The 13837-nt window shown below is 34.4% G+C and overlaps 1 long non-coding RNA gene across 1 annotated transcript; it reads left to right on the forward strand.

Annotated features, from left to right (window-relative positions):
• Nucleotides 1-2623: 2623 nt before the first annotated feature.
• Nucleotides 2624-8836, forward strand: LOC143261148 (uncharacterized). The gene is made up of 2 exons (XR_013035369.1): nt 2624-2836; nt 7579-8836. It is a non-coding gene; the product is annotated as an uncharacterized LOC143261148 (long non-coding RNA).
• Nucleotides 8837-13837: the final 5001 nt, after the last annotated feature.

Consider the following 13837-nt stretch of genomic DNA (forward strand, 5'->3'; position numbering starts at 1 on the left):
TTACATATTACTTTTGAAAAGACATACGTGATATTCCCGTTTGCAAAAAATATTTTAGAGACACTTATCAGGTGAGCGATGGGCGGATATACAAATGTTGTCCTAAAGAACAAGTTACATCTTTGGTTGATCTGCGCAAAGGCCATGTTGCAAGCAATAAAATAGATGACACAAGTGTTATAAAACATATAAAGTTATTTCCAGCCTACCGTAGTCACTACACTAGAGCTCATAATCCAAGACGACAATATTTAGATCCTGACTTAAATATTAAGAAGATGTATGAACTATACGTCACAGAATGTGAAAAGGAAAATATAGTACCAGTGAAAGAAAAGTATTACTATAATGTGTTCTCTACAAAATTTAATTTACATTTTAAACAACCATCAAAGGATACGTGTCAAAATTGTGATGCTTTGCAAATAAAAATTCAATCCTCAGACGGTGAGGGAAAGAAGATGGCAGAAATTGAAAAGGAAACTCACTTAGAAGAGGCTGAACGGGCTCGCAGTCAAATGGCTGCCGACCGAATGGCAACATCAGAAAAAGTTTTCTTATTTTCTTTCGACTTGGAAGAAGCTTTGACCTTTCCCAAGCTGACCACATCCGTAGCTTATTATAAGCGTAATTTATATGTTTATAATTTCGGATGTCATGAATTCAGTAAAAATATAAGCCACATGTTTGTTTGGCCAGAAACTGAAGGATCTCGTGGGTCTCAAGAAATTTCATCTTGTCTAATAAAGTACATAAAGACTTACGCTACAAACTTTGAAAAAATAATAACATATTCGGATTCGTGTACCGGGCAAAACAGAAATATTAAAACTGTCTTAAGTTTATTGAAACTTGTTCAGAGTATGGAAATAAGAGCTGAGTCAATTGAAATGAAATTTTTGGTAAGTGGGCACAGCTATTTGCCTAATGACTCAGATTTTGCCATTATTGAGTCACGTACGAAAAAAAATCAAAACATTTTTTCACCAGATGATTGGTACAATATAATCAAAACATGTAAAAAGAAAGCTCCATTTCATCTAATCCAAATGACCCACCAAGATATTTTTTCAACAAAACCTTTAGAACAATCAATCATTAACAGAAAAGTAACCGTCACAGGCTTTCCAGTAAATTGGCTTAAAATACGCTGGATAAAATTAGAAAGGTCCAAACCCCATCTCATACAATTCAAATGTGATTATAATGAAGATACAGAATTTAAAGCCATTAATTTAAGAAAATCTGTATCAGGTAGACCGCAAAGTTTGAAAAATATATATCAGCCTTTATTATATCCTAAAGGCAGAACTGTGACAAGGGAAAAATGGAGAGGCATGATGGACCTGCTAAAATACATTCCTCCTGTTGAACATGATTACTATAAAAACTTGACAACAAATCGAAATGACGAATCCTCACATCCAGCTGATGAAGAAGACATTATTTATAATATTTCTGATGAATTAATTACAAATAATATAATATAACAGAACTGTGAACATTCATGTTTATGCAAAAGCTGTAATAAAAATATATAATAACTAACTTTATCTGTAATAAAAAACTTAAAAATTTAAAGACTGAATTTAACTTTACTACTTTTTTTCAGTTGCCAAATTGATTAACTCCACCAGTCACATAAAAGCTGTAACATTACTGACGATTATTTTTTGGCTATTCTTTCTTATTAATTTTATACAGCGTCAGATGAAAGCTATATCTGTATTTATGCATTCTACATTATATGTGTGAATCTATATTATAACAGGAATTTTAGAAAACAATGTACATCGTTTCATCGCGTTTCTCAACTTTTTCTTTTATGGAGTTAAGCGATGTGTGCACTGAACGGCTCATTTACTGAGCCTATTCTAGTTATCATCTGCACACTCATCTAATTACTATATGTCAATCTCTGTGCACTGATCTAATCACTATAAAGAGTGCTAGGTAAATACTAAACTTCGAAAATTGTATGAGCTTTGGGTATCATAATTTATTACACATGTTCAGTACAATCACGTACAGCGTATACACATTTCACGGACAGAAAAAGTAATCTTAAATGTAACACGTAGTTTGCTGTAAGAGGGCTCAGTCTAGACTGTTTTTCTGAAATTTGGTAGAGTTTTTTGAATATAATAATTTATTTTTTTGTTTTGTGGAAAGCATGATTTTTGTATTTTTTTTATCTTTATTTGCAAAGTGATTAGTAAGTCTTTTAACAAAATCAGGAAAGAAGGAAATTCTGCGGCTGGAAGAAAAAACACTGAATGTCACATGTTTTCACTTTCGAGATGTTTGTCCTTTAAAGTTCTGGCCACCAATTCCTTTCTTGGTTTTCCATTTATTGAGCTTATCGTATTTGCATAAACTGAAATTTCTTGAAATTGTAACATGTTGCGGTATTCTCTACAGTCACTGAATTATGCCGCGAGATCTAGGACGCTCGGAGCGTGGGCTGAGTCGAATGGTGCCGGCCCTGAGCAGCGGCGAGTGCGCGTAGAGTTTGTGCGTCGTGCCGAGCCGTGAGTCTGGGGAGTGGGGAATGCCTCGTTTCTGGCTGAGGAAGCGATCTGCCGAGAACGAGGATCACTGTCGCGTTGACCGTAGCGTTGGGTGTTTGGAAGAAATAAGTGTAACTGTGACAATTCGAGCCGAGATTAATTCATACGAAATGAAGGAAGATAGCCGCTAAAGACCATAGGGCAGCAGGCGAAATAATAAAGGACAGTGCTGGCAACAACTGGCAGCGACCGTTCCAAAGATATGTCAAGACTAGTGACCGGCCAGAAGCCGCATTCGTAACTGGGAATTTCTGATCGGTTTTTCGGTAAGTCTCATTATCAGTACGAATTTCTTCATTTACATTTCAATGGCTCGGACACCTTCTCTCGGATGGGCTAATTATTCGCCAGTGCGAATTATTACACGCCACGTGCGTTACGCATATGGCGTCTCGAGAAAGCTTGCGAAACTGGAAGCACGTGTCTTCCACGTGGGCAATCGGTTCTTGCGGATATATGGCGTCGCGGCCATATTTATTTATATTAATATTCGGACAACTTTTAAAACGCCATAACTTGCTTAGAACTGGACTGAACAACTTGAATTTTGTTATTGCTTTCGAATGATTAAAGAAAATAATATATGACGAAATATATATAACGATGATTTAAGAAATGCATTTCGTAGATCTCGGTAATTTATATGCATATTGAAAATTTCAGCGGAATCGGTTGACTTTGGTATAAGCGGTAAACAATTAAAGATCGCAAAAATCGCAGTTTTGTCCTGATTTTTAATATTTCTGTCCAATAATTGTGAGAAAGTTGCTGTTTTAAAATTTGTTTAATGCTTGTAACTATGACCTTGCGTTAACTGATTTCGATGAAATTTTCGGCATGCGTGTAACTTATCGAGATCTACAATTCCTAATATATTTTCTTTGCAATAAGTAAGCTTATTTTCTAATAAAATGTCGCTTTATGGGCATGTCTTGTATTTATTTCTTTATTTCTAGATATCTGAAACTGTTTCTTAAGTTGTTTAATGTAAGTATTGTATAACATACTGTATAGCGTACCTGATTATACATTCACTTCAGATTGATCCTCTATAACTTGAGATATTATTTTATTGTCGTTAAGAATATGAAATCCTTTATCATTTCCATCATTTTTAATCACATTTTCTACATCGCACTCTACGCAGTGCGAAATGCACCTTGCGACATTATACATATAACTTTGTGATTACGGTTTGTTCGCTATCTGATCTTTCATGCAAAAATGAATTACTTTCACCCACTTTTAGAGGTTGTTATTCATTTTTATTCCTGTATTCGTGTTTGCTGCATCATCTTCTTTGCATTTTAATATGTTATCTTTATAATTTTTTTATGATATATACATTAAATCTACCAATGTTATATTTACGAGACAAGAAATTAATTGTTTCTGAAGCGTCTATTAATTTCAAATTTTTCTTCAATACAAAGCACCACTCTTTTTCTCTTTTCGTTTGATTTGTGTGAAGACGTAATGAGAATATAGTTTCTGGACGAATCACATACATACAAGTAACTGAATTAAATCGTTACTTATCTTACATTCTATGCAGGAAGACTATGCTAGAATTTCTAACTAAGAAACAAAAACAGTGTGTTGTATAATGGGTATGTCGCGTCGTTCCTGACATCCAATTGTTGGTAACGGGTTACTATGTTGGATAAACACAGTCCAGATAAACGGTGTTTTACTAGTTCTTGTACTAGTTGTTCTATCATTAGTATTTATTTAAGATTGATGTCGTTTTTAAATCTCTATTTTATACGATTTTAAGATTTGTTTATAGTATGTATTTTTTTTTGTTGCAACTTGAATGTCCGAATTATATATAATATATATTATATATTATCAAATATTTCAAGATTTAATGAAAAGTATTTGTTTAATATAATGTTTTACAAGTAGTGTATAAACAAGGGTTCGGACCTGGACAAACTAATCTAAATTGGAATCGAAATTGCGTAGGAACCGTATTTTATTAGGCTTCCCTCAATTTATTTTCTTTATTACATCACCGCCCAATGCTTCATCCTGTAGCAAATGATAAAATGTCATGGATAATAGTAAATCAAAGACCTATGCATATAAACTGTGAATCGTTTAATAGAGTTCGATGATGTACCTGCGCTGTTGTCTGTTTTTGAGTTGAAGTAAATTACCTCTCAGATGTTATACCAACAGAATTTTTATGATTTTCATTATTTTTATCGGTTTCTTTGCTTTTGTTACATGCTCCACTGCCATTAGCTTTATCTGTTTTTTCCGCTTCTTCTTCATTGTTACTACTACTGTCAATAACTATTATCTCGTCATTATTGAAGGGTTTTACCAGTCTATTAGCAAATAATGTTTGCATCTATAAAATAGCATGCGATTATCCAATCTGTCAAATCTGATAGTATATTATCATTTTTAAATGAGTTTGTTTGCAAGTATACATATACTTCTGTCTTTTCTTTTTGTGCTTCCTCCTTTCTCTTATCACAATAATTTTTAATTTCTTTCCTGATATTTCCAATATCTGCAGTTGTTTCAGTAGTTTCCAAACATAGCACAAGTTCTTTTATTTCACGACTATATGTAAAGAATTAATTGTAACAATACAATCGAGCTTATAATGGCAAATCAATATTTTGAAATATTAAATTGTATATGCTTGACCTCTGTAGGTTATTAAAAGCGTTAGTGTTATTTTTGTTAACAAATTTACCTAATGCTTTATTTAGATCATTCACTGTTAGTATTGTTCATAGGTTTTTATTTTCAACCAAACTGGTGTCCTTTTAGTTTTGCTTGTATGTGGTTTCCACAAAACCTTAATTCTCCTAATTAAAAAACCAAACACAAATATTACCTTCGAGCACCTTGTAGAATATCGCAATTTTTGTTTACCTCAGTATAGCTCATAATGTCAGTCGTATCCTGGAGTACTTACCGGAACTTCTTGTTTTACAGAATACAATTAATTCGTGAGAATTAGCAACTTTATCACAATATTTCTGTGCCAATCTAAAATACACATATTATTTATTTCCATTTATTACTTGTATTCGTTAATATACTAATAGAATCTTACCTGGTCGAATCGAACCGTTCTTTATCTTTCAAGTAAATTACTTTCAATCGAATATACGGCAAGACCGGTTGCTTCGGATGATTTGACAATTGTTCCGCGGTACTAGGAATCAATTCATTTTCTATGCGTCGGTCGACGATATTAAAAACTGATTCTGATAGCAATCTATCATTGTTACTTTTTATATTTGTATCATTAAGGACCAGAGTGTCAAACACAAATGGTCTAACGGTTTTTAATTTCAATTTCTTCAACTTAAACTTATTACCGTTTACGCTAAGTATGACAATGTGTTTGGCCTTTGATTCGCCTTCGCATAAAGAAATCGCAATCTGTAAGTGCGTTTCTTAAGCAGTAGTTTCTTATTTTTCATGCATCATAATTAATAAATAAATCTAAAAATATACCTGTTTGAGAAATGTAGTATTGTCTTTTAGAGTTAAACACGTGTGTGATACAACATTCCTGTTCCCCTCCCCACACGACAAAGTCAACAAAAGAGGGAAGGTGGGCTTCCGAAGTATATCCACGTTTAAGACATGGTGCACGTTTTTTATGTAAAACAAACAAATTAAAGCATTTCACCTATGAATGAAAATCATGTGCAATAAAAAAAAATGGAAAGACCTCTCAATACATATATGGATCTCATAAGTTCACCTTAAAATCGTTCAACATCCGTATTAATTTATCATCGTTCATGCAGCTTAAACCAAAAATTGCAACATGGGTATTACCCATTTTTATCATCAGTGGAGGAATGATCATTTTAGGGGTGGCTGTCCATTTTCCAAAATAATTTATGAAACCAGACACAGACAACAAGTCCATTTGGCCCATTTATTCCACAACCTATAATTTTGATTATAATTACTAATGGCTGAATCAATGTTGAAAAATCTCTGTACTTAAACTATTGATATTATATTTCTTACTTGGATGGTCATTTTTCCCGTGAATGGAAAATATTAGCATGTCAATATTAAAATTTGGATCCTAAAAATTTACAGTTTTAAAAGTACAGTGTGGGAATGTTAATTCTGGCTCGCTCAAAAATTGGATGTTAATTGCTCTGATGAAAAGACAATTATTAATATTTGTCGTACTTCAAATACCATCTTATATTGATATTATCATATCTTGCTAACCTGGGACCCATATAGTATTTATTTAACAATTCCATACATTTTAATTCATCAGAAGTTGGTGGTTTCGCATTGTGAAATAAATCTCCACAATGAAATATAAGGTCTACATTTTTTTCCTTGCTACATTGGAGTATTTCTTCAAAAGTATTAATGCTCTCATCCGATGACTCTCCTGCTTGTATAAATTAATTATTTGCAGTATATATGTGCGTGTGTTGCTGTCAACGGTCATGATGCTACCACTGAGTAACCACATCAATGGCCTTGCCATGTTTTAATTACTGTAATGTCTCCAGTTACATTTCGAAATATGTATTCTTCGATGCATTCTCGGCATCGACTAGCGTTTGATGTTTCCAGGATTACAGAACCATATCCTTCACAATGACAATCTGCCTCACTTCTGTGGTTTCCTGCGATGGTATGCCAGCAGCCTTCAGGAAATAATTCTCTTTCTTCTGCTGCCACTCGAGACCAACATTTTTCACACAATTTGTATTCTTCAGCTTCAAACACGAGTTGCATTTTCCTTATACATTAGCATATTAAGAGATCCTCGTGCACCTCTGGATAATCAGCGGGATTTACTTCATCCTGAAAGTGATTCCAATTTTTAATTTGTGTCGGACGAACTATCGAAGACGAAGGAGTGTTTTAATTTATCCTGATGTTTCGCGATTAGGTGTCCGGTCGCATCTGTTTTTAAAATTGCATTATTTATATCCGACATCTACTATCTCGTATGGCCCGATGTAACGTGGATCGAATTTACTTGTTTCAGGTTCTTTTTACACATGGACGTATTACTCCACCATAAGTTATGTCGGATTAGCTCACTTATCGTAATTCCCGAAGATTAATTCGTGGGATGTGAAATTCGTAGCTTCGTGGACGGAGGTATTTATATGAAATCATGGCAAATGGTAAGTAGAGGTCCCATTCTTCATATGACTCGATGTATTGTTTTAGATGTTCTGTTAATACAATATATGGCTCCTTTTTAACGATCCATCTCGGCAACATGTAGCATTAGTTTCCCAAGAAACTAGTGTTTTCATCTATCGAAATGGATTTTGGTGTCTCACATATTGCAATGAAATGACTCGCGGATGCGTCAGCTATTATCATGGCTTTAATATCTGATAAAACAACTGCTAACCAATACTTTTTTAAATTGTCTCGCATAGTTAAAATGTAGCGATTTCCATTGATTGTTTTTGGAAGTAGTCCAAATGTGTCGATGGCAAGTTCGTCAAAAGGTTCCAGAGATGTGTCCGTAATAATCACGGGTTGACGGGTTTTGTTCTGATAAGTGAACGAACGAATTCTTGTGAATCTTTTCTCATTTCGGGGCAGTCATATTTTTCTTTTAACCCTTTCGGTACGGAGGACCTGGCCGCGGTTATACATTCGTGGAACGAGGAAGTTTTTCGCAAGAGTGGTTGCACTGTCCGACAGCGTAAACCGCGAAAACATGTTTTGCGGCATTCATAGAGATCTCGAGCGTGATTGACACTAAACTTTTCATTCGGACCGCGACATCGGTTACTGACGCGGAATTTAACGTGTTTGAAAAACATTTCTAAAATGTTTATACTGCTTTGTCGTAACCTAAACCAATCCTCGGCAGAAAACCGAGATTTCGACGGTATCTTATCTCGCGGATCAGACGGAAGGACAGACAAAACAGGCATGGCGCTTAACGTTTTAAAATCATATCTTTTTCTTTACAGTACATTAATTAAAGTAAATAGCATTGATATAAATAATATGGTCCAATATTACAAAATTAAAATAAATAATAAAATTAATAGTGTAACATAATAAATAATAAAACTAATAGTGAAATATAATCAACGACAAAACTAATAGTGTAACTTGGTGTGATAGTTTTCGTAACAAGGGGAAACGCGCAAGCCCACATTACATTGTTCGCACTGATACTTGGATTCACGTCCCACACCACCGACTGATATATCGAAGGAAAATGTCCCCCTGTGAGCCTTGTGGGATAATTACTTCTTGACTTGCTGCACCGATGATATTCATGATTCTTGTGTTATTTTTCTAATATTTCCTTAATCAACTGAAGGTGAAATTTCGCCATTGAGATTTGTTTTTTTGTGGTGTGCTTATATAGGCAGTATGCGTTCCACACGCAAATGTCGATCAAGTGGAAAAAGAGAGAGAGAGAGTATTTGCGATACCACTTTAAACTTTTGCGCGCGCGAGTTGCATCGATAGTAATTATCACCATATCTGATTTATCGATTGTACCCATTGAAGAGTTATAATCTATTACGCATTTGGGCTTCAGAATAATTTCATTTTTTCTTGACTTCTTAGGTACTTCTGCAAATTCTGAGGTATGGATAGTGTGAAAAGCATATAAAATTTCTTTCTATCAAACCATTTTTATTGCAAACAGATTTTCAGATGAGCGGAACACTGCCTCTTCTTTTTTCAATTTATCAGTTATTTTAAGCATCTCTTTCCGTCTTCTTTGCACAGTGCCACAAGCGTTCGTACTTTTTTCGTGGGGTAGGTTGAACAATATGGGACTGGAAAACCAGTTATACAGATAAATACAATAGTCTTAGTTGCCAACCCAATGGCCTTTGTTTAGAAAAGGTTGCAAAAGCGACATTAGAATGTTCCCTGGCTTTCCAATATATTGATATTCGGTAGCTACAGTAGCACTAGCCCCACAATAAATGATTATATCTTGGATATAACCCGTCTTGCAGTCACAAAGTAGGAATGATTTTATGCCAAACCTACTCCTCTTCGAGGGAATATATTGTTTAAACGAGAGACGGCCTTTGTAGAGGAGTAGACTTTCGTCTATACATAACCGCTGGTATGGCTGAAATGCATTGATAAAAAGATGTTCGTAGCATTTCCACTACTTCATTTATTTTGTGTAAACGATCGGCAGTGTGGCCGACTATGTCCGTAAAATGCAACATTTTCAATAATGAAAAGTAGCGATCTCTACTCATAATTTTACTGAAAATGTCGCTTCGGAGAAACTTATCTTTAGACCAATTTTCATTTAAGGATAGCTTTTTGGTTCGCGTCATTAATAACGACGCAGCAATAAAACAATATAATTCATCCACTTCCATCCCTTCTGAAGCGTTCAAGTGATCTCTTTTGAGCTGTCGACACCGGTAATAGTTTGTTTTTTGCACAATCAATTTAACTAAATCTTTAGAAAAAAGCAGTCTGAAGTAGTCCAAAATTCTCGACGAACGATTTAAATTGTTCCCTACTACTCCCGAATGATGTGGCGTAAAATCATGAATTTTTGGACTAAGCTTCTTTGATATCCATTTGATGCTAGAAGGAGTATCAATTCGTACTTCAGGCTCTACTGCTTCTTCAGATACCGAGGTGCTAAGTACACGTGCTCGATTGTTCCTCCTTTTGCGAAATGCTAAATTATATTGATTTTCTTCATCAGAATCTCTTTTGGAATCAATGATTTCCTTTATCCATTGTTCTCCTTTCAAGCGTTTTACACTCATCCTGAAGGGAACTAAATTCAAATTGTAAGTTATACATTAAAAAAATTAACGATATAAGCAAACATTCCAATTTGTTTTTCGTAGCTTATCTATATATTATAAAACATATATAATTAAGGCACGCTGTTGACTGTTACTAATTATATATTATAATGGAACGATTAGAACAGCCGGGAATTTTAAACACAGAATAGTAAAGTAATGTGTACTATAGAGAGTAATCATACCCACATAACTTTCCGTTGGTGCTGTTAACGGTGCCCACATAAAGTGCCCACATAACTTTCCGTGGATGCCGCCAATAGGCGGCGGTAGTACCGAAAGGGTTAATTGATTTAAGGTTTCCGTTACACCCTTGTGACCTGCGATTAATCTACTGCGAGCTTCTTCTATTAATTTTCATCGAATTTCATCTACTGGTGTGACAATGTTATCCGTGTTCGTAGGTTGTGGCAAAACTGGGCTAATATCTGGTTCGTCTCCATCAGTTGAACTGCTGTTCTCCTGGGATTTAGATTCGTAATCAGGTATAGACTAAGTTATACTTGGTTCACTGATCTTGGTAAGTGAGATTATTGGTAGATGTAATGGCGTAGATGAGGCTCCTGGGAGATTGTAGATGAGTGGAGTTTGCATCATTGTTTCTTCTAATCTTGGCTTCGCTGTTATCACAGTTTCATCTATTGAATTGCGTTTGCAAAAGATGCTTGGGTCGTCGATTTGGTTATTTCGCTATTTGGACGTTTGGCTCTCATTGAGAGTGTGGGTTGTGGATGACTTAAATGAATTTAACGCTGTCTTAAATTCCCACGTTTTCGACGTTATGTTCGACGTTTTTTTCCTGTGGCAGGATAATTATTCTTGAGCGAATTTAAAGTATGTGGAAGATAAGCTATGAAAAATATGTCAGGAATGTTCTTCGTATGTCACACTTCCAGTGAGCATTTTCTATAACTTTAATCAACTTTCTACTTGACATTATTGAAACCTCAGAATAACTATGAGAAGAAAATAAAATAAAACATTTGTCTACAAACTCCTATTAAAATTTGGACGGAACACGCCTAAGTATTCTCCATGTTTTTTATTATGTTGACTTATATGATTAGACATTTTCCGAATAATAGAGAATGTTACTTTTCATCTTTTGTAATACACTGGTTTATATACACTTGACTAAACCAATTTCACACTAACCGATGATTTTCGAAAAAGGATTTCATAATTTTGGTATTTTAAATAATGTTGTACACATAGTAAATCATCTCATAGGTGTACTTTAAAAGTAGCTGAGAAAATTCTTTTTAATGATAATATAATAATTTAAATCTCTGTAGTTTCGGCAAAATACTCTTTATATTATACTATGTTGTAATGCCACATAGTGTTTGTTTTCATTAGTTTTATTTAATCTGATCTTATTTTTAGTAATAAATATTTAGCGTTATTTATGAAACTTACATTTGTAGGATAGTAATGCATAAATGCCAGCTGAAAACGTGATCATTTTTTTATATCATTATACTCGAGGTAGGAAAGTTAATTCTTAATTCTATCAATTCGTAATGAGACTTAATTCTGTTTGTACTATGCACAGTATTGAACTATAAGAATTATACATATATATGTTTGAACTGTTCAAACGAACACGGTAACATATAGTGTATTTGTTTGTATGATAATAAGTTTGCTCGAAAAAATTTGAACGCAAATTGTTATATTAAGTTTAATGTACAATTCATAACTCCTACTATCGTATAGTTTAAAGCTAACGAGAAGACTTTTGCGACGAACATGCCCGCACTGTTTATAGTTATCTCCTCGTCAAATCTGAATAGTGCATATAGCGGCTTGAGTATGAATCATGCATAATTAAAGTGTGGATAGTAAAGTATTATTATACTACTTTCATGCTTACTATAGCGAAGACAACCTGCAAAATTGACATCACTTTTTTCATCACTTTTTTAAATCGTGGGTTTAAACATCAATGTAGAGTATTATCAGAATCTGAATCATAATGTTTTATGTGAAATATTATATAATAGAATGAACCATCTACATCTCACAGTTGTATGTATTTACGTAACCGGAGGATGAAGTTTTGGAAATATGTAGTACCCGGGAAGGCTCATAAAGTGCAGAAATAAGTTAAATGTTCGACAATTTCCAAAATTACTAGTATGTTATTCTTCTCAAATTTCCAAATATGTTGCAAATGTATCTTTTCGTTGGGAAGGATGAATTGGAGGAAGGATTGGAAGGATGAATTGGATAGTGGACTGTATGGTAAAAAACGCTGGTGTAATAACGCTAAATATGTTTTAACCAATAAGATTCGTACAGAGGAGGTTATGATGAAATGTGATGATGTGTCGTGAAGGTCATGAATGATACGATTAAGCGATCAATTTATGGCTACAAAGCTGTATCGAAATTTGCAAGCGCAATCGGTTGTAGCGAAGCTAGGCTGCAAGCGCAAAAGTATTACAAGCGTAACGTGAATCGCGTGCACACTAGCAGAGAAGAATTACAAGCGTAACTATATGTATCTACGTAACAGTAGCTGATAACTGAGATGACAAATGAAAACTAACCACGGTCGCGGTGTGAGGGCCTATTTATTTCGTTGTGAATATTGAAAACTAAGCAGCACTGAATGTTCGTTACAGTGCACGAGGGCAATGTCCTAACGAACAACGTTGTATGGGAAACGACGGAAAATAAATAATGGTCGCGCTAGAATTCTTATGCATCGATCCAAGTGATACCAGTAAAGAGGAGGTAATCGACTGGCGATTTAAAATTGATCGATTTGATTTTAGACACACGGGGCTATTTTCTTCAGTGCACTGGATCTGTATTGGAAAATTTATAGTTGGGTCGGGTTGTTGCTTGACAAATTTCCAATATTCGGAATCAGCAACGGAATCGCCAACATCTAATTTCACCACAAATGAAGAGTTGCATTAAATGGAACATTCAGATTGAGAATACTCCATTTTTTATTACTGCAGAGCTGTGCATTCTTGGTAGTTTGCAGGACATTTCTTGTACTCTACGCGCCCGAAATAACTAAATGTGTTTCTGTAATGGTTATAATATATGGAGGAAGAAAAGCAGTACAACACCCACTCTTATGTTATTCATCGAAACCAAATTATTCGAAATGCATTAATGATACTACTGCAGCTTGGTTTCAGTAGTCGAAGACAACTATGGCTGGGCTATTAATTATCTCATATCTTTCGATATTAATTATAGTTAAATATAGCCATTTTCACAAAGCATGGTTACAACTATCAACCTCAATTTCCAAAGTATTTCGAAATTTGGTTCCAAAATTTCAAATAGTGTGATATACATAACCAGAAATGTAACCTGCAGTGGATACATTCTCAATAAACCGGCAACAAATATTAATCACATAATGAAAAATACCAAGATTGCACGATTCCTACTAAGCATTCAAGTGGAAATATAGAAAGCAGGAATTTGTTTGCTTGAAGA

Source organism: Megalopta genalis, unplaced genomic scaffold (assembly GCF_051020955.1).
Source record: "Megalopta genalis isolate 19385.01 unplaced genomic scaffold, iyMegGena1_principal scaffold0038, whole genome shotgun sequence".
Classification (NCBI taxonomy): domain Eukaryota; kingdom Metazoa; phylum Arthropoda; class Insecta; order Hymenoptera; family Halictidae; genus Megalopta; species Megalopta genalis.